The 25,446-nt window shown below is 44.5% G+C and overlaps 1 long non-coding RNA gene and 1 other non-coding gene across 2 annotated transcripts in view; one reads left to right on the top strand and one right to left on the bottom strand.

The window, feature by feature from the left end:
- LOC136334515 (uncharacterized) overlaps positions 1-23,605 on the bottom strand; it is a 55,905-nt gene extending 32,300 nt beyond the window's left edge. The window contains exons 1-2 of the long non-coding RNA XR_010731170.1: positions 23,381-23,605; positions 21,083-21,150 (exon numbers count right to left, since the gene is read on the bottom strand). This is a non-coding gene — a long non-coding RNA (uncharacterized lncRNA). The remainder of the gene's footprint in view (positions 1-21,082; positions 21,151-23,380) is intronic.
- A 187-nt stretch (positions 23,606-23,792) lies between these two features.
- On the top strand, positions 23,793-23,864 carry TRNAT-CGU (transfer RNA threonine (anticodon CGU)). The gene has a single exon. It is a non-coding gene; the product is annotated as a tRNA-Thr (tRNA).
- Positions 23,865-25,446: the final 1,582 nt, after the last annotated feature.

Genomic DNA, 25,446 nt, shown 5'->3' with positions numbered 1-25,446 from the left:
CAGAAACAAACAAAGGGAAATAGTCAAAAATTAAGAGACAAAGAAACATGTCCCAAATGAAAGAACAGAAAAAAACTCCAGAAAAATAACTAAACCCGCAATGGAGCTCAGCAGTCTACCAGCGTCAGAGTTCAAACCAGCGATGGAGCTCAGCAGTCTACCAGAGTCAGAGTTCAAACCAGCGATGGAGCTCAGCAGTCTACCAGCGTCAGAGTTCAAACCAGCGATGGAGCTCAGCAGTCTACCAGCGTCAGAGTTCAAACCAGCGATGGAGCTCAGCAGTCTACCAGAGTCAGAGTTCAAACCAGCGATGGAGCTCAGCAGTCTACCAGAGTCAGAGTTCAAACCAGCGATGGAGCTCAGCAGTCTACCAGAGTCAGAGTTCAAACCAGCGATGGAGCTCAGCAGTCTACCAGTGTCAGAGTTCAAACCAGCGATGGAGCTCAGCAGTCTACCAGAGTCAGAGTTCAAACCAGCGATGGGGCTCAGCAGTCTACCAGAGTCAGAGTTCAAACCAGCGATGGAGCTCAGCAGTCTACCAGAGTCAGAGTTCAAACCAGCGATGGAGCTCAGCAGTCTACCAGAGTCAGAGTTCACAACGCTGGTTGTAAGGATGCTCAGTGAACTTAGGGGAAGAGTAGATGCACTTAGAGAGGACCTCAACAAAGAGAAAAGAAACATAAAAATGGAAATAGAAAACCAAACAAAACAGAACCAGTCAAAAATAAAGGTTATACTAACTGAAATGAAAAATACATTACAGAGAATCAACAGTAGAGTAGACGAAGCAGAGGATCGAATCAGCGATTCAGAAGATAAGGAAGCAGAAAACACCCAATCAGAACAGCAAAAAAGAAAATGAATCCAGAAGTGTGAGACTAGTTTAAGGAACCTCTGGGACTACATTAAGTATACCAACATTCACATCATAGGGTACCAGAAGGGGAGAGAGAGCAAGGAACTGAAAAAAAAAAAAAAATGAAGGAAATAGACACACAAGTCCAGGAAGCACAGAGAGTCCCACACAAGATGAACCCAAAGAGGCCCACGCTAAGACACATCATAATTAAAATGCCAAAGTTTAAAGACAAAGAGAGAATCTTAAAAGCAGCAAGAGAAAAACTTACCTACAAGGGAGCACCCATAAGATTGTCACCTGAGGCCCTGGTCGGTTGGCTCAGCGGTAGAGCGTCGGCCTGGCGTGCGGGAGACCCGGGTTCGATTCCCGGCCAGGGCACATAGGAGAGGCGCCCATTTGCTTCTCCACCCCTACCCCTTCCTTCCTCTCTGTCCCTCTCTTCCCCTCCTGCAGCCAAGGCTCCATTGGAGCAAAGATGGCCCGGGCACTGGGGATGGCTCCTTGGCCTCTGCCCCAGGCGCTGAAGTGGCTCTGGTCGCGGCAGAGCGACGCCCCGGAGGGGCAGAGCATCGCCCCCCGGTGGGCAGAGCGTTGCCCCTGGTGGGCGTGCCGTGCCGGGTGGATCCCGGTCGGGCGCATGCGGGAGTCTGTCTGACTGTCTCTCCCTGTTTCCAGCTTCAGAAAAATACAAAAAAAAAAAAAAAAAAAAAAAAAGATTGTCACCTGATTTCTCAACAGAAACTACAGGCCAGAGGGACTGACAAGAAATAAAGTGATGAAAAGCCAGGGCCTACCTACAGCCTAGATCAGGGATCCCCAAACTTTTTATACAGGGGGCCAGTTCACTGTCCCTCAGACCATTGGAAGGCCAGACTATAAAAAAAAACTATGAACAAATCCCTATGCACACTGCACAGATCTTACTTTAAAGTAAAGAACCAAAATGGGAACAAATACAATATTTAAAATAAAGAACAAGTAAATTTAAATCAACAAACTGACCAGTATTTCAATGGGAACTATGGACCTGCTTTTGGCTAATGAGATGGTCAATGTGCTCCTCTCACTGACCACCAATGAAAGAGATGCCCCTTCTGGAAGTGCGGTGGGGGCTGAATAAATGGCCTCAGGGGGCTGCATGTGGCCCGCAGGCCTTAGTTTGGGGACCCCTGGCCTAGATTACTCTACCCAGCAAAGCTGTCATTTAGAATTAAAGGACATATAAAGAGCTTCCCAGATAAGAAAAAGCTAAAGGAATTCATTACCACTGAACTAGTATTACATGAAATATTAAAGGGCTTTCTTTGAGAAGGAAAATAAGATAAAAAATATAAATAATAAAATGGCAATAAATACATATTGATCAATGATTATTTTAAATGCAAATAGAGTAAATGCTCCAATCAAAAGACATGGGTAGCTGAATGGATGACTAAACAAGACCCTTACCATGCTATTTACAGGAGATGCACTTCAGCTCAAAAGATACCTACAGACTAAAAGTAAAGGGATACAAAAAGATATTTCATGAAAATAGAAATGAAAGAAAAGAAAAGCTGGGGTAGCAATACTTATACTGGACAAAATAGACTTTAAAATGAAAACTATATAACAAAGGACAAAGAAGGACCCAGCAAGTCCACTCCTGGTTATTTATCCAAAGAAACCCAAAACACCAAATCCAAAAACCATATACACCCATATGTTTATTGCAACGATATTTACAATAGCCAAGACAAGGAAGCAATGCAAGTGCCCATCGACAGATGAATGGATGAAGAAGATGTGGTGCACATATACAATGGAATACGACTCAGCCATGAGAAAAGCACGAAATCATCTGCAACAACGGTACTGCGCTGAGGGAAATAAGTCAGACAGAGAAACACAAACACCAGATGACTTCACTTATGTGTGGAGTGTAAACAAACAAGCAGAACGGAAACAGCCTCAGATTCAGAGAACATTTGATGGTCACCAGATGAGAAGGGAGATGGGGGGACGGGTGAACAAGGTGAAGGGGTTAAGAAGTACAGATTGGCAGTTACAGAATAGTCAAGGAGATGTCAAGTACAGCATAGGGAACACAGTCAACGAGACTGTAATAACTATGTGTGGTGTCAGGAGGGTACTAGACTTATCAGAATGACCCATTCTATAAGTTATATAAATGTCTAATCACTGGGTTATACACCTGAAACTAAAATTGTATGTCGACTGTATTTAAAAAATAAAAAGAAGTTATTTAAAATTTTTTTAGAAAATAAGACCAACAATATTCTGCCTACAAGAGATTCACCTTAGCTTTCAGGATACACACAAAGTCTGAAAGTGACAGGATGGAAAAAGATGTTCCATGCAAATGACAACCAAAAGAGAGCAGACGTAAGCCCTGGCCGGTTGGCTCAGTGGTAGAGTGTCAGCCTGGCATGCAGGAGTCCCGGGTTCAATTCCTGGCCAGGGCACACAGGAGAAGCACCCATCTGCTTCTCCACCCCTCCCCCTCTCCTTCCTCTCTGTCTCTCTCTTCCCCTCCTGCAGCTGAGGCTCCATTGGAGCAAAGTTGGCCCAGGCGCTGAGGATGGCTCTATGCCTCAGGCGCTAGAATGGCTCTGGTTGCAACAGAGCAACGCCCCAGATGGGCAGAGCATCGCCCCCTGGTGGGCATGCCGGGTGGATCCTGGTCGGGCACATGCAGGAGTCTGTCTGACTGCCTCCCCGTTTCCAACTTCAGAAAAATACAAAAAAAAAAGACAGAGAGAGAGAGCAGACGTAACTATATTTAGATCAGGCAAAATAGACTTTCAGTCAAAATCTACCAGGAGAGATAGGGAAAGGCACTAGATAATGACAGAGGGGTCAGTTCATCAACAGGATGTGACAACTGTAAATATATATGTATCGAACACTGGAGCACCCAAATAGATATTAACAGAATTAGAGAGAAATAAAAAGCAATACAATAATAGTAGGGACTTCAATGCCCCACTTTCAGCAATGGATAAATCATCTAGAGAGAAAATCAATAAGGAAACAGTGGATTTAAATAACATTATAGACCAAATGGACCTAGCAAACATACAAAGACCACCCCACCCTATAGCAGTAGATAAATTCTTCTCAAGAGGACACGGAACATTCTCCCAGTTAGATCATATATTGGGCCACAAAATAAGTATTAAATTTAAGTAGATTGCATTGATATGTTTTCCAACCACAGTGGCATGAAACTGGAAATCAATAACAGGAAGAAAATTAGAAAATTCTCAAATATTTGGAAATTCAACAACACTCTTGAACAACCAATGGGTCAAAGAAGAAATCAAAAAGTATCCTGAGGCCCTGGCCGGTTGGCTCAGTGGTAGAGCATCAGTCTAGCGTGCTGGAGTCTGGGTTCAATTCCCAGCCAGGGCACACAGGAGAAGTGCCCATCTGCTTCTCTACCCCTCCTCCTCTCCTTCCTCTCTGTCTCTCTCTTCCCCTCCCGCAGCCAAGGTTCCATTGGAGCAAAGTTGGCCGGGGCGCTGAGGATGGCTCTGTGGCCTCTGCCTCAGGCGCTAGAATGGCTCTGGTCGTAACAGAGCGACGCCCCAGATGGGCAGAGCATCGCGCCCTGGTGGGCATGCAGGTGGATCCCGGTGGGGCGCATGCGGGAGTCTGTCTGACTGCCTCCCCGTTTCCAACTTCAGAAAAATGCAAAAAAAAAAAAAAAAAAGTATCCTGAGACAGACAAAAATGGGATCACAGCATCCCAAAACATGGCATGCAGCAAAAGCAGTTCTAAGAAGTTTATAATGATAAATGCTTACATTAAGAAAAATGAAAGATCTCAAATAAACAACATAACTTTACATCTCAAGAAAAGAGAAAAAAACAAAGCCCAAAATCAACAGAAGGAATGACATAAAAAGGTTAAGCAGAAATAAATAAAATAGAAACTAGAAAGACAATAGAAAAGATCAATAAAACTAAGTTGGTTTTTGAAAAGAAAACTAAATTTGACATTTAGCTACACTAACCAAGAAAAAAATGGAGAGAGCTCAAATAAAATTATAAACAAAAGAGAAGATATTACAACTGATATCACAGAAATACAAAAGTTCATAACAGACTACTATCAATAATTATATACCAACAATTAAGATAAACTACAAATACCAGATAAACTCCTAGAAACATACAGCCTACCAAGACTGAATAATGAAGAAGCAGAAAAATCTGAACAGACCAAGAAACAAGTAAAGCAACTGAAGCAGTAATCAAAAACCTCCCAACAAAGAAAAATCCCAAGCGTTGGCCTGGCGTGCGGGGGACCCGGGTTCGATTCCCGGCCAGGGCACATAGGAGAAGCGCCCATTTGCTTCTCCACCCCCACCCCTCCTTCCTCTCTGTCTCTCTCTTCCCCTCCTGCAGCCAAGGCTCCATTGGAGCAAAGATGCCCGGGCACTGGGGATGGCTCCTTGGCCTCTGCCCCAGGCGCTAGAGTGGCTCTGGTCGCGGCAGAGCGTCGCCCCCTGGTGGGCGGAGCGTCGCCCCTGGTGGGCGTGCCGGGTGGATCCTGGTTGGGCGCATGCGGGAGTCTGTCTGTCTCTCCCCAATTCCAGCTTCAGGAAAAAAAAAAAAGAAAAAAGAAAAAAGCTAAGTGGCTTCACAGGTGACTTCTACCAAACATTTTTTAAAAGAATACTAATCCTTCTCAAACTCTTCCAAGAAACTGAACCTGAAGGAACACCCCCAAACTCAGTCTACATGGCCAGCATTACCCTCATACCCAAGCAAGATAAAGCCATTTACAAAAAGAAAATTATAGGCCAGTATCCCTGATGAACATAGATGCAAAAATCCTCAACAAAATGCCAGCAAACCAAATTCAACAGCACCTTAAAAGTAGGATTTATCACTGGGATGCAAGGCTGGTTCAGCAGATGCAAATCAATAAATGTGCTACAACACACTAACAGAGGGGAGGGTAAAAATTGTATGATCACCTTGATAGATGCAGAAAAAGCATCTGACAAAAGTCAACACCTTTCAGAATAAAAACTCTCGACAAACTGATAATACAGGGAACGTACCTGAACATAATAATAAAGGCCATATGTGACAAGCCCACGACCAACATCATACTCAACAGTGCAAAGCTCAAAGCTTTTCCTATGAGATCAGCAACAAGATAAGGGAGCACACTCTTATCACTCCTATTCAACATCTGTCCTTGCCAGAACCATTAGGCAAGGGGGAAAAAGCCATCCAAAACAGAAAGGAAAAAGTTAAATCATCTCTGTGTTGCGGATGACATACCGCACAGAGAAAACCCTAAAGGTCCCACCCAAAAAGTGTTAGAACAAATGAATTCAGTAATGTTGCAGAATGCAAAATAACCCTAATAAAATCAGTATTATTTCAATACACTAGCAATGAACTATCCAGGAAGAAATTAAGAAAACCATCTCATTTACAATAGCGTCAAAAGAATAAAGTACTTAGGAATATATTTAACCAAAGAGATGGACAATCTACACTGAAAATGACAAGACAGTGACGAAAGATACTGAAGATTTGTAAAAAGATTTGTAAAAACACGTGGTGATATTCCATGTCCAGGGATTAGAATGATTTAATATTTTTCAGATACCCAGAGTGATCTACAGAGTCAATGCCATCCCTATCAAAATTTCAATGGTATTTTTCACAACAGAACAAACAATCCTAAAAGTCATATGGAACCACAACAGACCACAAATAGTCAAAGCAATCTTAAGAAAGAAAAACAAAACTGGAGGTATGACACTTCCTGAACAAAGTGTATTACAAAACTATAGTGTGGTACTGGCATAAAAGCAGACACACAGACCAATGGAACAGAATAGAGATCCCAGAAATAAACTCATATATATATATATATATATACAACTATGTATAGTAAACTAATATGTATATATACATATACGTAGTTAACCATGTGTATGTGTGTGTGTGTGTAGTTAACTAATCTTTGAAAAGGGTGCAAAAATAAACAATGAGGAAAAGATTGTCCCTCCAATAAATGATGTCAGGAAAATGGAACATCCACATGCAAAGCAATAAAATTGGACCCTTATCTGACACCAAGCACAAAAATTAATTCAAAGTGGATTAAAGCCTTAAATGTAAGACCTGAAACAATAAAACTTCTCTGAGAAAAACATAAGAAAAAGGCTCCCTGCCATTGGTGTTGGCAATGATTTTTTTGGCTATAACATCAAAAGCACAGGCAACAAAAGCCAAAATAAACACACAGGACTACATCAAGCTAGAAAGCTTCTGCACAGCAAAGGAAACCACCAACAAAACGAAAAGGTAACCTACAGAATGAGAGAACATACTTGTACACCGTATATCTGATAAGAGATTATATCAAAAATAAACTAACACAGCCTGACCTGTGGTGGCGCAGTGGATAAAGTGTCGACCTGGAACACTGAGGTTGCTGGTTTGAAACCCTGGGCTTGCCTGGTCAAGGCACATAGGGGGATTGGTGCTTCCTGCTCCTCCCTTCTCTCTCTCTCTCTCTCTCTCTTTCTCTCTTTCCCTCCCCTCTCTAAAATAAACTTTTTAAAAAGATAAATAAAGAATCTTTAAAAAAAATATCATAGATTACCATATGATCCGCTCTGGGTATATACTCAAAATAGAGAAGCAATTCTACTCCAGGTACACATACAAAAGAATTAAAAGCGGGGTCTTGAAGAAATCCTTGTACGCTCATAGCAGAATTATTCACAATAGCCTAAAGATGGCAGCAACATCAGTGAATGAATGGGTAAATAAAATGTAGTATATATGTACAGAGGAATATCATTCAGCTTTAAAAAGGGAATTCTGACACGTTCTACAGTGTGGATGAACCTTGAAGAAATTACTCTAAATGAAATAAAGCACTCACAAAAAGACAAATACTGTATAATTCCACTCATATGAGATACCTGCAATAGTCATAATCACAGGCAGTCTGTAAAACGGTGGTTGTCAGAGGTTCTCATAGGAGATAATCAGGTGTTACTGCTTAAGGGGCACAAAGTTTTAGTTTTGTAAGACAAAAAAACTTCTGGAGCTAGATAATGATGGTTGCTCAATGTAAATGTATTTAATGCCACTGAATTGTACACTTAAAAATGATTAAGATGGGGGCCTGGCTGATTGGCTCAGTGGTAGATCGACCTGGTGTTTGGATGTCCCAGGTTCGATTCCTAGTCAGGGCACACAGGAGAAGCACCCATCTGCTTCTCTCTCTTTCTCTGTCTTCCCCTCCTGCAGCCATGGCTCCATTGGAGCAAGTTAGCCCCGGGCCCTGAGGATGGTTCTATGGCCTCTGCCTCAGGTGCTAAGAAGAGCTCAGTTGCTGAGCAACAAAGCAAAGCCCCAGATAGGCAGAACATTGCCCCCTAGTGGGCTTGCCGTGTGGATCCCAGTCACAGTGCATATGGGAGTCTGTCTCTGCCTCCCCTCCTCTCACTGAATTAAAAAAAAAATGGTTAAGATAGTAAAATTTATGTTATGTGTATTTTGCCATTTAAAAAAAATTTTTAAACACAGAGAGAAAAAAAGACATGTATAACAGAGAAAAGGTTAAGTATGATGGCAAATTCCTTATTGGAAACAATGCAAGCTAGCAGGTACTGTTGTTCCATCTTTCAAGTACCAAAAAACAGCCCTGGAAAGGTGGTTCAGTGGATAAAGCATCATCCTGGCACACCAAGGTGTGGGTTCAATCCCAGTCAGAGCAAGCTGGAGAAGCAATCAGTGAGTGCACAGCTAAGTGGAACAATGAGTTGATGCTTTTCTCTCCCTTCCCCTCTCTTTCTCTCAATTAAAAAATATTTTTTAATCAAATTTTTAAAAATTACCAAGAAAAGAGGAAAAAAAACTGTTAACCTAGAGTTCTATAACCTGTGAAAATATTTTTCAAAAAAAATGAAAATGAAGGCAAAACATTATCAGACAGCCTGACTTGTGGTGGTGCAGTGGACAGAACATCAACCTGAGACACTGAGGTCCCAGGTTCGAAACCCTGAGGTCGCAGGCTCATGTGGCTTGAGTACAGGCTCACCAGCTTGAGCGTGGGTTGCCGACTTGAGTGTGGAATCACTGAAATGGTCCTGTGGTCACTGGATTGAGCCCAAAAGTCACTGGCTTGAAGCCCAAGGTCGCTGGCTTGACCAAGGGTTCACTGGCTCGGCGCCTGAGTCCCCTGGTCAAGGCACATATGAGAAAGCAATCAATGAACAACTAAAGTGACACAACTATGAGTTGATGCTTCTCATCTCTCTCCCTTCCTGTCTCTGTCTCTCTCTCTCAATAAAAAAAAAAAAGGAGTATCAGACATAAAAGCTGAAACAATTCATCATCTTCAGATTCTTACAAACGTTAAAGGAAGTCCTTCAGACAGAAAGAAAATGATACCAGATGGAAGTCTGGATCTAGACAAAGAAATGAAAAGCATCGGAAACAGTAACTATATAAATAAGTATGTGACAGTTTTACTTAGTATGCTGTCTCCTAAAGGATAACTAGCTTTTTTTTTTTTTTTTGCATTTTTCTGAAGCTGGAAACAGGGAGAGACAGACAGACTCCCGCATGCGCCCGACCGGGATCCACCCGGCACGCCCACCAGGGGGCGATGCTCTGCCCATCCTGGGCGTCGCCATGTTGCGACCAGAGCCACTCCAGCACCTGGGGCAGAGGCCAAGGAGCCATCCCCAGCGCCCGGGCCATCTTTGCTCCAATGGAGCCTTGGCTGCGGGAGGGGAAGAGAGAGACAGAGAGGAAGGCGCGGCGGAGGGGTGGAGAAGCAGATGGGCGCTTCTCCTATATGCCCTGGCCGGGAATCGAACCCAGGTCCTCCGCACGCTAGGCCGACGCTCTACCGCTGAGCCAACTGGCCAGGGCGATAACTAGCTATTTAAAAGTAACAAGTTGTGTGGGGTTTATAACATATGTGAAAATAAAATATATGAACAACAGCATAAACCTCAGGTGGAGAAAATGGAAGTATACTATTGTGAAATGTTTTATTAGAAGTGAAGTGGTATAATATCAATGGTGGACCATGATAAGTTTAAAGTGTATATGATGAATCCTATAGCAAATACTAAACTAACAAAATAAAGAGATATAGCTAATAAGCCAAGCAAGGGGATAAATGGAACCATAAAATCTCAAGAAGTTCAAAGATGAACAAAAAGGGAAAAGGGGGAACAAAAGCAGAGAGGACAAACAGAAAACTAGGATGATAAATTTAAACCTAATCATATCAGTATTCTCATTAAATGTAAATAATTTAAATAATCCAATTAAAAGGAAGAGATTTTTCAGGATGGCTATAAAAGCAACACCTAACTCTATGCAGCCTTAAAAATATATATTTCAAATATAAAGACACAAATATAGGTTAAAAGTAAATATATAAAACAATATATATGCTACGCTAATACCAATCAATTATTGGAGTAGCTTATTTATATCAGACAAAATTTCAGAGCTTCAGAGAAAATAATATTACTAGGATAAAGAAAGCCATTTCATAATGATAAACTCATCACAAGAAGTCCAAATCATTTTATTTTGTAATTTCTTGTTTAAAGAATTGTCTCAAATCAATAACCTCAGTGTCCACGTAAAAAAACCCAAAAAACTAGAACTATAAAAGCAAATTAAAGCTAAAGTAGAAGAAAGTAAAAGATAAATGTCAGAGCTTATATCAATGAAATAGAAAACAAAAAAGAAACGGGAAAAAATCCATTGAACTATTGATAGAAGGTGGTCCCTGGGGAAGATCTGTGAAACTGATAAACCTCTATCAGACACATCAGGGAAATGAAAAGAAGACACAAATTATCAATATGAGGAATGAGGGAGGTGATGTCACTACCGATTTCTATAAATACAAAATGGATAATAAGGCAATAGAATGAAAATTTTAAAATCAATAAATTCAACAATTTAGATGAAATAATTTCCTTGAAAAACACAAACTATAGGCCCTGGCTGGTTGGTTTAGTGGTAGAGCATCGGCCTAGCGTGTGGATGTCCTGGGTTCGATTCTTGGTCAGAATACATAAAAGAAGCAATCATCTGCTTCTCCACCCTTCCCCCTCTTCCTTCTCTCTCTCTATCTCTCTCTCTTCCCTTCCTGCAGCCAAGGCTCCATTAGAGCAAGTTGGTCCTGGGCACTGAGGATAGCTCCATGGCCTCCGCCTCAGGCACTAGAATGGCTCCAGTAGCAATAGAGCAATGGCCCAGATGGGCAGAGCATCGCCCCCTGGTGGGCACACCGGGTGGATCCAGGTCTGGTGCATGCGGGAGTCTGTCTCTGCCTCCCCACTTCTCAGTTAAGAAAAAAAGGAAAAAAATACAAAGTATAGTGGTAGTGGTTCACTTAAGTTAGAACTGATGATTTGATTAGTCCTTTATTTATTACAGAAATTGAACATTGAAAAGGAGAGAATACTTCCCAACTTATTCTATGATGCCAATATTATCCTGATACCAAAGTCAGACAAAGACATTACTAGAAAGGAAATTACTGACCAATATCCTTCATGAACATGCAAAATTTCTAAACAAACTTTTAGAAAATTGGGTCCAACAATATATAAAAATAATAATACATCCTGACCAAAAGAAAAAACACCATTAAGAGTCACAGACCAGGAGAAAATATTTGGAAATCACATATCTGGTAAAGCATTTGTATCCAGAATACATCGAGAACTTTGAAAATTCAATAATAAGAAAACAACCCAGGCCCTGGCCGGTTGGCTCAGCAGTAGAGCGTCGGCCTGGCGTGCGGGGGACCCGGGTTCGATTCCCGGCCAGGGCACATAGGAGAAGTGCCCATTTGCTTCTCCACCCCCCCCTTCCTCTCTGTCTCTCTCTTCCCCTCCCGCAGCCAAGGTTCCATTGGAGCAAAGATGGCCCAGGCGCTGGGGATGGCTCCTTGGCCCCTGCCCCAGGTGCTAGAGTGGCTCTGGTCTCGGCAGAGCGATGCCCCAGAGGGGCAGAGCATCGCCCCCTGGTGGGCAGAGCCTCGCCCCTGGTGGGCGTGCCGGGTGGAACCTGGTCGGGCACATGCGGGAGTCTGTCTGACTGTCTCTCCCCGTTTCCAGCTTCAGAAAAATACAAAAAAAAAAAAAAAAACAACCCAATAAAAATGCATAAGGTATTTAAACAGACACTTCTCCAAAGAAGATAGATAAGTAATTAAACACATGAATAAATAATCAACATTATTATTTATTTTAAAAATGGTCCATATTAAGGTCCTGGTCGGTTGGCTCAGTGGTAGAGCATCGGCCCGGTGTGTAGAAGTCTTGAGTTTGACTCCCAGCCAGGGCACACAGGAGAAGCGCCCATCTACTTCTCCACCCTTCCCCCTCTCCTTTCTCTCTCTCTCCCTCTTCCCCTCCCACAGCCAAGGCTGCACTGGAGCAAAGTTGCCCAGGTGCTGAGGATAGCTCTATGGCAGAAGGCTCTATGGCCTCCACCTCAGGCATAAAATGGCTCCGGTTACAACGGAGCAATGCCCTAAATGGGCATCTCCCCCTAGTGGGCATGCCGGGTGGATCCCAGTCAGGCTCATGTGGGAGTCTCTCTGCCTCCCTGCTTCTCACTTCAGAAAAATTAAAAATTTAAATTCAAAAAAACCCCCAAAATACATATTAATAATACCACAATGAGATAACACTATAAACTGTTAGAATGACTAAATAAAATGACCATAACGAAGTGTTGACAAGGATATGAAGAAACTAGAACTCTCTTATTGTGTTGGTGGGAAAACAAAATGGCACAACTACTTTGGGAAACAGTTCGTCAATTTCTTTAAAAGATAAACATATAAGTCTAACCAGTGGTGGTGCAGTGGATAGAGCATTGACCTGGGACCTCAGTGTTCGAAATAGCAAGGTTGCAGGCTTGAGCACATACTCATCTAGCTTGAGCGCAAGCCGCTTGACTACAGGGTTGCAGGCTTGAGAGTAAGATCATTGAAATGACCCCACAGTTGCTGGCTTGAAGCCCAAAGGTAGCTGGCTTGAGCCCAAGGTCATTGGCTCAGCTGGAGGCCCCTTAGCCCCCATCAAGGCACATAAGGAGAAAGCAATAAATGAACAACGAACAACTCAAGTGTTGCAACTACGAATTGATGTTTCTCATCTCTCCCTTCCTGACTGACTCACACGCCCATGTGCGCGCGCGCGCGCGCGCACCTACACCCCCCCCACACACAAAGATAAACATCCAATCCAGTCATTTCACTCCTATGTATTTACCCAAGAGGAATAAAAGACTTTTAAGTGTCCTTTCAAAGGTTTGCATATGAATGTTCATAATAGTTTATTTGTAATCACCTAAAATAGGAAACAACTCAAATGTCCATACCACTTGGTGATTACAAGGAATGAATTCTTGCTACACAATAATGTACAATATGGATGAGTCTCAAAATAATCATGCTGAGTGAAAGAAGCCAAAAAAACCCCATACTGTTTGATTCCATTTATATAAAACTCTAAGACAGGCAAACTAACATAGTGACAGAGAGCAGAATGGTGGCTTTGTGCGGGTGGTAGAAAAAGACTACAAAAAGGGCGTGAAAAAATTAATCAAAGAAATCAACCCATTCAAAAGAAAGAAGCCACCTTAATTTCTCCAGGTGTCTTTTCTGACGTGGCTTTCATCTGCAATAAGCTTGAGGTCTGGGTACGGTGTTTATGCTTTCTCTAAATATTTTCCCTTGTGTTATTTTTTTTTCTTTGTATTTTTCTGAAGTTGGAAACGGGGAGGCAGTCAGACAGACTCCCGCATGCGCCCAACCGGGATCCACCCGGCATGCCCACCAGGGGGTGATGCTCTGCCCATCTGGGGCTTCGCTCTGTTTCAACCAGAGCCATTCTAGTGCCTGAGGCAGAGGCCATGGAGCCATCCTCAGCACCCAGGCCAACTTTGCTCCAATGGAGCCTTGGCTGCAGGAGGGGAAGAGAGAGACAGAGAGGAAGAAGAGGGGGAAGGGTGGAGAAGCAGATGGGCGCCTCTCCTGTGTGCCCTGGCCGGGAATCGAACCCAGGACTCCAGCACACCAGGCCAACGCTCTACCACTGAACCAACCGGCCAGGGTCCCTTGTGTTATTTTTTAAGATAACGTCAGATTAAAATGTGCTCACTAATATATGGTGACAACCAGCAAACAGACAGAGGTAAACACAGAAAAACTATTCACACTTCCAGGGCATCTTGCAGACATCCGACAAGCAGCGACAGGGGCCAAAAGCGTCGCAGGAAACACGGTGACAGCTTTTTAAGAACTGTGAAATGAGACAGAACAGCAATGAAAGGTTTCTGATAAAATCTTACTCATGTTTCCATAAAAGAAATCCTAAGGTGTCCGTGACAGAATGAAGAGAAAGGAAAAAGTCGCATTGCGTGTTAAACACTTTTACATCTGAGTTTTACACACGCATTGAAGATTTAATAGCACTAGTGCAGAGCCGTGAGGGCAACGGGAAAGGGATGTTCTCCTCTGTAGGACGGCTGATCGTCACATGTGCTTTCACTTCCTTCCACCCGTTTATCTTTCCACGTTGCCAAGAACAGACCTGGGAATAATCACCGCCCACGCGAACGCTGGGGAGATGGTAATTGGTATCGGGTGGTGGGAAATGACATTTTTTAAGTAGTCACTTTCAACTTAATGATATGTATTTCTTTAACCGCGTACATGCTGCTTCAACTCCTAGACTTTAAAAGGGGGGAGTGCATGTGGAACACGGCCCAATGGCAAGCATTAATTCATCAGAACTTTACACAGGTGTCATTTATGTAACTGTGATCTTGAAATAGAAGGCCTAGCAAGAGGTCATTATCTATCAGTCTATCAAAATGACTTCCTAGGCCTGACCTGTGGTGGCACAGTGGATAAAGCATCGACCTGGAAATGCTGAGGTCGCCGGTTTGAAACCCTGGGCTTGCCTGGTCAAGGTACATATGGGAGTTGATGCTTCTAGTTCCTCCCCCCTGTCTCTCTCTCCTCTCTAAAAAAAAAAAAAAGAATAAATAAAATAAAAGTTTTTTAAAAAATGACTTCCTGGTTAATATGAGTAAAGATTTGAGTTGCTGAAACATCATATAATACTAATAAATCAGCAGGAAAAGAAACGATTCCTTGCTGCCCTGAGAAACACACACCACGTGTCACTCGTGTGTGAGCTGCCTGTACTACTTTATAGGAAGTGGCAACATATGTGAAGGAACCAATTTGGGACACTCACATATTGTTTCTTACAAGCTCACAGTACTAACAAGAACCCAAGGAATGTGTTCAGTTTGATACCAACACACTCACACCCACGACACATGTCTCCACCAGTTCGGGAGACCTTAGCCACGTCGTCACACAAAGTGGCTGGCTGATCGTTGCTGCCTCTTCATCAACAAACTCCACACACAGTTAAAAAGGAGAGACTCTGCCTGACCAGGCGGTGGCGCAGTGGATAAAGAGTCAGACTGGGATGAAGAGGACCCAGGTTCAAAACCCCAAGGATGCCAGCTTGAGCGCAGGCTCATCTGATTTGAGCAAAGCTCACCAGCTTGAGCTAGGGGTCACTCAGTCTGCTGTAGTCCCCAGTTCAAGGCACATATGAGAAAGCAATCAATGATCAACTAAGGAGCCGCAACAAAGAATTGATGTTTCTTATCTCTCTCCTTCCAGTCTGTCCCTCTCTGTCTTTCTCTATCTCTGTCACACACACACACACACACAAAAAAAAAAAAAAAAAGAGAGAGAGAGAGAGAGAGAGAGAGAGAGAGAGACTCAAGCCAGAGCAAGTATCACTCCTGGAGGCCCGTGGCACTGATGGCTGGTTCAATTACTGGCAAGCAGGTATTTGCAAAAACTGTTTGCACTACTAAAATACAACAGAAAAGCCATCATAGGAAAGCAATGACCCTGGCATCCATGCTAACGGACCCTCATGTGTGTGAACAGGGAGGCCCATGCAAAGACGTAAAAGCAGCTTGTTTATCACAAGGAAAAATCAGAAATAACCTAGGTAGCCAGCAATAGGGGATTCGTTAAAAACTCTGCTACAATCACCCAGTGGACTAGAACACAGCAGTAAAAAGGTAGAGGGAATGACAGAGCTGGACCTCTGATGCTTTGTAAAGTAAAAACAAAACAAGACATCTCAAATAATATGTATAATATGATACAATTTCTGGGGAGAAAAATCTCATCCAAAACACTACATTTCCTTTGCATAAACATATATCAACACAAAAGCAAAGAAAAAGATATGGAAAAATCCAAAATCAACTCATACTAGTGGTCACTTTGAAAAGGAGGGAGAGGGTAGAGGGCAGTGAGAGTTGGGCAATTCGGAATCCTCTGCTAAATGCAGAACAAACAATAAGAGAAACAGCCGTTTTATTCTCTGTCACTGCCTACTGCTTTTTATAAACACAAAACCACTGTCAACTCTGTGTGCAAATTTGTATCACAGATAATCTGGATGGCCTTTTCTGGAGTTTATCTTTTTAAAAAAAAGGAAAAAAAAGAAAGAACAAAACTTTGTATTGTTCATAGCTTAATCTTCTTCTGGTTCCAAAAGGAACCAATTAAAACATACTTTTCACCTGACCAGGCGGTAGTGCAGTGGATAGAGCGTCAGACTGGGATGCAGAGGACCCAGGTTCAAGACCCCAGGGTTGCCAGCTTGAGCGCAGGATCATCTGGTTTGAGCAAAAGCTCACCAGCTTGGACCCAAGGTTACTGGCTCGAGCAAGGGGTTGCTCGGTCTGCTGAAGGCCCACAGTCAAGGCACATATGAGAAAGCAATCAATGAACAAATAAGGTGTCGCAACGCGCAACGAAAAACTAATGATTGATGCTTCTCATCTCTCCGTTCCTGTCTGTCTGTCCCTGTCTATCCCTCTTTCTGACTCTCTCTGTCTCTGTTAAAAAAAAAAAAAAAAGAAAAAAACAACAACAACAACAAAACATACTTTCCAAGGTTAAAGGTTCTAAGGTTGAGTTGTCAAGGTGATACCAGGGCAATTTGTACAACTGTCATTTTTCTGCAGAAAAAGTTACTTTTCATCTTTACATTTTGTGTATGGTTGGCATGATCTGTTAATGTTGAAACTATCACTGCCTCTCTTTCTAAGCTGGGACACCTTTGCTTCTTCTGACTTTTGTCACAGCGGTTCCAGAGGCTACACATCTTGTTTCACTCTTCATCTTGGGGCATCTGTGGGGGACCCCACACAATTACTACACGTGGCAGAGATCTGTGGTTGGATGAGTGCCAAAGGAGGTGAATGTTTACCATGAACATTCTAGCTACTCTCCTATTGAAAACACGGGAAACACACAATGAAAGGCCAAAGAAATAAGTTTATAATTCAAAACTCATTGGCATCAGCAACAAACATCTTTTTTTTTTTTTTTTTTTTTTTTTTTTTTTTTTTCATTTTTCTGAAGCTGGAAACAGGGAGAGACAGTCAGACAGACTCCCGCATGCGCCCGACCGGGATCCACCCGGCACGCCCACCAGGGGCGACGCTCAGCAACAAACATCTTAAGTATTCATAAACAGGACACAGTACAGTTAAGACAACAACTTGCCCAAAATTCACCTATAGATTTAATGCATTTTATAATCAAAATCCCAACCAGCATTTTATAGAAATTGATGAGCTGATTCTAAGAATTACACAGAAATGCAAAGGACTAGAACAGGCAGAACAATTTTGTAAAAGGACAAAGTTGGAGGATTTACAATACTTGACTTCACTACTCCCCATAAAATATAATAATCAAGACCAGGAGTCCCCAAACTACGGCCCGCGGGCCACATGCGGCCCCCTAAGGCCATTTATCCGGCCCCCGCCGCACTTCCGGAAGGGGCACCTCTTTCATTGGTGGTCAGTGAGAGGAGCCTAGTTCCTATTGAAATACTGGTCAGTTTGTTGATTTAAATTTACTTGGTCTTTATTTTAAATATTGTATTTGTTCCCGTTTTGTTTTTGTTTTTTTTTTTACTTTAAAATAAAATATGTGCAGTGTGCATAGGGATTTATTCATAGTTTTTTTTTATAGTCCGGCCCTCCAACGGTCTGAGGCACAGTGAACTGGCCCCCTGTGTAAAAAGGTTGGGGACCCCTGATCAAGACTGTGCGGTAACTGGCATGAAGACAGACATACACATCTTTGGAAACCAACAGAAACTCCCGGAACAGACCACACACACACAATCAACTGAATTTTAACAAAGGTTCCACAGCAATCCCAGGAGGAGAGGATAATCATTTCAGCAAATGGTGCTGGATGTCCGTATGGGAAAAAGTGAATAGCAGTCCTACCTCACATCATACACAAAAATTAACTCAAAATGGATCACAGATCTAAACATAAAAGCTAAAAACAATAAAAATTGTAGGTGAAAACATTCATGACCTAGGTAGACAGAGATTTCTTAGAATAGACAAAAAAGCATGAAGCATAAAAGAAAAAACACTGATAAATAGGGACTTCATCAAAATTTAAAACTTTAGCACTTTGAAAGACGCTATTTTAGAACAGGAACAAGCAAGCCACAGAGGAGAAAATATTGACAACACATCTGACAGAAGACTTGTACCCAGAATATGCACCCAACTCTAATGATCAACAGCAGGAAGACAAGCAAGCTATACTGCTCACAAAAATTAGGGGATATTTCAAAATGAATATGAAGCAATAAAAAGAAGCATTTGATTTTTTTTTATAAAACAAGAACATCTGAAAAGCAAATGACAAGTCAAGGAAAGTTGTTTGATTATGCAAATGAGATGCAAAACCAATTTTTATTTCATTGGTGAAAATGTACTATACAAAAGGCTGAAAGTACTGGAGTATCTGCGTGTTCCCTGATCCCCTAATTTTTGTGAGCAGTGTATAAAAATACCCAGAAGATTTGAGCAGCACTTCACAAAAGATGTAACAAATGGCTACCAAAGTGCTTAATATCATAAGCTGTCAGGGAAATGCAAATCAGAGATACCACCACATACTCGCTAGAAGAGCTAAAATTAAAAAGATAGAATGAGACAGACATGAAGTCACTAGAACTCATGTATTTCTGATGGAATATATATACAAAATCACCACCTCAGCTGGCCCTGGGCCCTGGGCCCTTTACCCCGTGGGTCCTGCACGGGCTCAGTTGACAGTTCCATACAACCTGCCTAGCTCCACCAGCATTTGAAGTGCCCAGCCTGCTCTAAACCACTGACTTGTTCAGGTCAAGCAATGAAAGGGAGCTGTGTTCTCTGGCGCTCGTACTGGATTTTAAACCAACCATTCCTAACTCTCTAGGATCCTGAGTAGCTAAGTGAGCTTTCCTGAGGTCAGTCTTGATTTAGGTAATTAGTAAAAAGTCTGCCGTCATTACCTCAGGTGCTTTAAACACCCAAGCCTGAGGGCTCCCCCTCCTTCCTCATGCCAATGAATTTCTCCAAGAATACTTCAGAGCAGTGGTTCTCAAAGTAAAGGCAGGGAACAGAGGCATCAACATGATTTGGGAGGTCAGACGTGCAGAACCCCGGGCCCAGCCCAGACCTTCCTGATCAGCCTGCGTCTTCATGAGAGGTGCAGGTCTGAGAAGCACCGCAAGACCACAGCTGAGGCTCCATGGAGCTGACACAGGTGAGAGCCCCTATCAGACTGGGCGCTGCTCCACAGCTGAGGCTCCGTGGGGCTGACACAGGTGAGAGCCCCTATCAGACTGGGCGCTGCTCCACAGCTGAGGCTCCGTGGGGCTGACACAGGTGAGAGCCCCTATCAGACTGGGCGCTGCTGTTAAAATGAACGCTATCCTTGCTCTGTGGAGGGGGTGGGGGAGACAGGGCTACCAGGATGGAGCCACTGGCTTTGGCAGGGGAGAGCATCTTGGAGATATCTTCATTTTTTCTAAGCAACTTCAGCTGCAGCTGAACAACTAAGATACTGCATCTCAGTGGGGATTGGGTGGATCACAAACCGTAGAAAGTGAAAACGCTTGAAACCTTCTAAGCCAGGGGTCCCCAAACTTTTTACACAGGGGGCCAGTTCACTGTCCCTCAGACCGTTGGAGGGCTGGACTATAAAAAAAACTATGAACAAATCCCTATGCACACTGCACATATCTTATTTTAAAGTAAAAAACAAAACGGGAACAAATACAATATTTAAAATAAAGAACAAGTAAATTTAAATCAACAAACTGACCTGTATTTCAATGGGAACTATGGGCCTGCTTTTGGCTAATGGGATGTTCAATATGCTCCTCTCACTGACCACCAATGAAAGAGGTGCCCCTTCCAGAAGTGCAGCGGGGGCCGGATAAATGGCCTCAGGGGGCCGCATGCAGCCCGCGGGCCGTAGTTTGGGGACTCCTGTTCTAAGCCCTTCAGGAGTCCTTTCTGAAAACCTGATCAAAACTGTGTCCTCTCTTTCCCAGAAACACACACTACTTTACATACTCTTGGAGAATTCACCGATTTCCTGGTCTTGAGTGCCAGTTAGGAATTCCTGCTTTCGGGACAGGCCCAAAGAAACAAAGAGGTGTAGGGGGGAAAAAAAACGATTTCAAATATTCTTTTTCTAAAATGGAAAAAAAAAAGTGACAAAGTTTCAACAGAAAAGAAATGCTGATGCTTATAAATTATTCAGATCTAGGCAACTTAATTATACAGATGAAACAGAAAAAAAAAAAAAAAAAGTATATTCTATGGTGTCACCTGGCTTTGTCACCAATTAGTTTTGACATTTTCTCAGTTAAAATGTCACCTTCCCAGATTTCTCACAGCACCATCTGCTTCACCCAACCCTGGTTTCTCACCCTAGCATTTCGGACGCCTGGGATGGGGTCACAACTACGGTACTTGTGGGCCATGGGGACCCACCTCCCCCAGGGACTCTGTGAAGGTGCAGGAAACGCTTCTTTCCAGAAGAGCGAACCACGGACATCTTATCACCGAGAAGTCAGAAGTTTCTGCTTGATCAGAGAAGAGTCTATAGGAAGTTCAATGCCAGACTGTCATGGCACAGTGGTTGGAGGACACCGGCCAAGGAGGTTCCCCAGAACCACACGGAGAAGCAGGGATCCTGCTTCCCTTTGCAAGGGATCCTGCATGTTAATTCTTTCTCAATACCTTTGAAGGACTTACCTTGTGCGAACAGCACTGTCAGGCGCGGGAACCAGGACAAGCAGGTCCTCCGTCCAGGTGTCCAAGGTCTGGGTGGAAGATAAATAGGGTCAGAGCCCCCAGTGCTTGTCCTCTCTACTTTAGGGCTCACAGCAGGCTGGATGATCAGCCTCTTCAGGGCCTCCCAGACCCTGGATACCTTCGGCATCCCACCTGCCCATCAGGGTGCAAATGCAGCTCTATCATTCAACTCCTTCCATTCCCTCAGAAGACAAAGCTGAAAAAAGCACCTATCAGACTGTGATTCTCATTCCACCTGCCAGTTAATTCTCGACTCCGCTCCTCTGTGATGTTCTCTCGTTTGCTAATTTCTTTTCACTTTTTACAAACCCCTGTCATTTCTGCACAATAATTTCAACGACTTAATGAACACTCTAAAAAGGAGGGGGACAATGGAACCAATGGAACCAATTTTATCAACTAGTCGAAGCAATGCTCAGGAATGCATATTTTAACTCTGAAAATGGTTTTTTTTTAATTAGCAAGCTGCAGTGAGGGTTGCACGCAGACCTCAAGCACTTGGGGTGCGGTGTCTCAGGGCTCCTCGGTAGTGTCTGAGGGTAACTGGCAGGGCCTTTTCCACTCACCTGCCCAAACCACTTAAAGCAACTTGTTGAATTGCTTCTCCGCCTTTTGGGTAAGATTAAGTATAGCAACTTGGTGAACAGAACTTCCTGGTATTTCTAAGTTTCCTATTTGCCTACACACCTGCCTGCTGGGCTGAGGACACTCTTTTTTTTTTTTTTTTTTTCATTTTTTTCTGAAGCTGGAAACGGGGAGAGACAGTCAGACTCCCGCATGCGCCCGACCGGGATCCACCCGGCACGCCCACCATGGGGCCACGCTCTGCCCACCAGGGGCGATGCTCTGCCCATCCTGGGCGTCGCCATGTTGCGACCAGAGCCACTCCAGCGCCTGAGGCAGAGGCCACAGAGCCAACCCCAGCGCCCGGGCCATCCTTGCTCCAATGGAGCCTCAGCTGCGGGAGGGGAAGAGAGAGACAGAGAGGAAAGCGCGGCGGAGGGGTGGAGAAGCAAATGGGCGCTTCTCCTGTGTGCCCTGGCCGGGAATCAAACCCGGGTTATACCTTAATATACCTCCATATACCCCTACAAGCTTCGCTGGTGCCAGGTAGTAAGGACATATGTAGCAGAATGTTCTGTGCAAAGCTGCAGACAACCTAAGGCCTAAAGCCCAGAAACTGATTAAATCCATTGTGATACAGCTGTTCAATAGAAAACTATGTGCAGCTACTAAAGAGATCAAGGTAACGCATTCATGCATAATATCATGTTATAGTAATACTAATATAGATATAATTTACTACACAATAATGTATTATTCATATTAATATTAGAATGTTAATTATATTAAATAATACATGTTATAATTTATTGTGAATATATTGTATTCTGTGCTACAAGCCATTGTATTAACACATCATACATTAATTCACGAAAAATCAAAGTGTAGAGAACTGTAAAGTCATCCCGTTTGGCTAAAACTAAAAGGGCACATTTGAATATATAAAAAGAAATATGCGTATCAATAAGGTGACCAGTCGTCCTCCTTTAGAGAGAATAGTTCTTCTTTTGTAAATTCCGTCCTCCCTCGGAAAGTGTCCTCCTTTTTGATATTGGAAGACTAATCTGTAAATGTCCGTATTCGATCAATGCAGTCAATCCATTCTGTGTGATGTGACTTATTTGTATCTAAATGAGTACTTTTTTTTCTCACAATTATTATTAAAAAGTAATAGGCATATAAGTATTACAATATAAAACATTACAAATGTTTTCATTATGCATTTATCATATCATAGTGTATTGTTGTTGCAATGAATAAAATGTTTCTTTCATTTACTGATATTGTTTTTCTTCCATTTATTTTTGTCCACTTTTTCATTGTAAAAACGTTGGTCATCTTAGTATCAATCATCTGGCCCTGCGGACTCAGCCTTTCCCTCGCAGCAGCAGCCGCGGGGAGGACTCGTTAAACCCAGACTAATGGGCTCCACCTGCAGGTCCAGGTAGCGGGTCTGGACGAGCCGGAGAAGCCGGGTTTCTAACAAGCCTCCCGGGGAGGCTGCTGGTCCCGGGCCGCACACATCCTGGGCTACACCGGCAATAGAGGGAGAGAAGTTTGGGTCTTGATTTCAGAAAACTTGAATTTCATTCAACAACCAGGGCAGAGCGCCCGCTTTGTGCAGGGCAGCCGTGGGCCGCCCGGAGGTCCTAGTAAGCAGAACTGCCACCATACCTCCGCCTCGCCCCAGTGGGGAAACTGAGGCTCCGAGGCCCGTCGTTCGAGGTTGCGGAGCGACTCTGGTGGAGTTGGGTTTCGAACCCCAGACTCTAAGACGCCGACAAGCGTGCCGCCCGCTCCCGAGTTCCAGACACGCCTGCAGATGAGGCCGCGGGGACCCCGGAGACGCCACCCCTGGGCCTGCGGGACCGAGGGACCCCCGGGCCGGGTGGGCGGCTCCGAGTCCGCCAAGAACGGCCGGCGTGCAGCCGCGGGAGTCCCGCCTTATCCCGCCGGCCGCTGCGAGGGGGCGGGGCCACGGCCGCGAGAGCCGGGCGGGCGTGCTCGCGTTCGTGCTCGTGCCCGCGGGCCGAGCTCACGGGAGTGAAGCCAGGATAGAGGCTCGCCGAGCCACCGCTCCAACGCAGGCGCGGTGGCCAAGTGGTAAGGCGTCGGTCTCGTAAACCGAAGATCACGGGTTCGAACCCCGTCCGTGCCTGACTTTCCGTCTTGCTTCTTCTCCCTGGAAAACCTTTTTAGGGGCGTGATTCCTTTTCGCGATGCTCATCAGAAGTGTACATCCGCGTTCAGATCCTTGCCCCTAGGTCCCGACCCGGCCAACTGTTTTCGCTCTGTTTGCAATACAACTCCTCTCCCGACCTCGCAGTCTGGGTGGCCCTCCCGCCGCGGCAGCGCAAACTCCGCCCGCGGGGCGTTAGGGCGCCTGCGGCCCCTTGGTCCCCGCGCGCCTCGTTCTCTGGGGAAGGGTGAGGGCCTCGCTAGGCGGGGGTCGCAAACTCCAGTGCCCTAGGGGTCCCCTGGAAATCGTGACCCCCGCCAAGTCCCAACACCTTTCGGGCAAGACACTGTAGGCGTATGACACTTGGCTCAGGAGCCACTAAGCACTTTTCTGCACATTGAAGTCCAGTTGTATCCTCTCGGGAGAGGACTGCCGTGCTTGACACCGAGCCCACACCCAGAGTCAGCTGGCGGCTGGCTTGCTATTTTTAAAAGGAAATCCACTGTAGGCTCCGCATTAGAGAGAGGAAATCCTGCCCCGCCGGGGAGCAGTTCTGACATGAAAACTGAACCCTCTCTCTGGGCCTCGGTTTGCCCCTCTGTCAAATGGGTTTCTGGCTGGTGAAGCACCTGCCAAAGACACGGGCCTAAGTAAAAGGGGCTACGGTCATGTGGCACCTGTGTCCTTCGCACCACGAAAGGGTGGCCACAGGCCTGCTCGAGTGAGTTTACAGAGAGTGCGCCACAACCTCAGTCAACCTCCAGGAACGGGCATGCTGTATAATCTGAAAAACAGCCTGAAACTCGGGAAACCTGCCTCAGCCCGAGATACCTACCTGAAGGAAGCATTCATGGAGCTCCTGATTGAACTGGATCTGAGGGTACTTCGGTCAACCAGCCAGATCAGGGCAGGCTCTCTCTTCTTTTTTTTTTTCTTTTTTCTTTCTTTTTTTTTTTTTTGTATTTTTCTGAAGTTGGAAACGGGGAGGCAGTCAGACAGACTGCGCCCGACTGGGATCCACCCGGCATGCCCACCAGGGGGCGATGCTCTGCCCATCTGGGGCGTTGCTCTGTTGCAATCAGAGCCATTCTAGCGCCTGAGGCAGAGGCCACAGAGCCATCCTCAGCGCTTGGGCCAACTTTGCTCCAGGCGGATGCTCTACCACTGAGCCAACCGGCCAGGGGCCCTCTCTTGATAGAGAGGGGAGGGATAGATGGGGTGGGATGGGGTGGGATGGGGTGGGATGGGAGCCAGGCAGGAGCGGCCCGCGGGTAAAAGTCCCAACTCTCAGCAGCAGTTCCGCACGTGAAGTCCATCAGCACCCCTGGAGGACTTGTTAAAACACTGATTGCTGGGCCCACCTCCACTGGGTCTGCATTCAGTAATTGTGATCTGGAGCCTGATCATTTGCACACCCACCTACTTCCCAGGTGGTGCTGCCGCCGCTGGTGTCCCAACCACACTGTGACCACTCTTCCAAAAAGAGACAAAATCTAAATCCACATTCTGACCCCAGGAGCAGGTATGTTTGCACGTATACAAATATGTAAGGTGACAGATA

The sequence above is a fragment of the Saccopteryx bilineata genome, chromosome 4 (assembly GCF_036850765.1).
Source record: "Saccopteryx bilineata isolate mSacBil1 chromosome 4, mSacBil1_pri_phased_curated, whole genome shotgun sequence".
Taxonomy (NCBI): Eukaryota; Metazoa; Chordata; class Mammalia; order Chiroptera; family Emballonuridae; genus Saccopteryx; species Saccopteryx bilineata.
The sequence above is the reverse complement of the archived record's forward strand: the minus strand, read 5'-3'. Positions and strand labels throughout refer to the sequence as shown.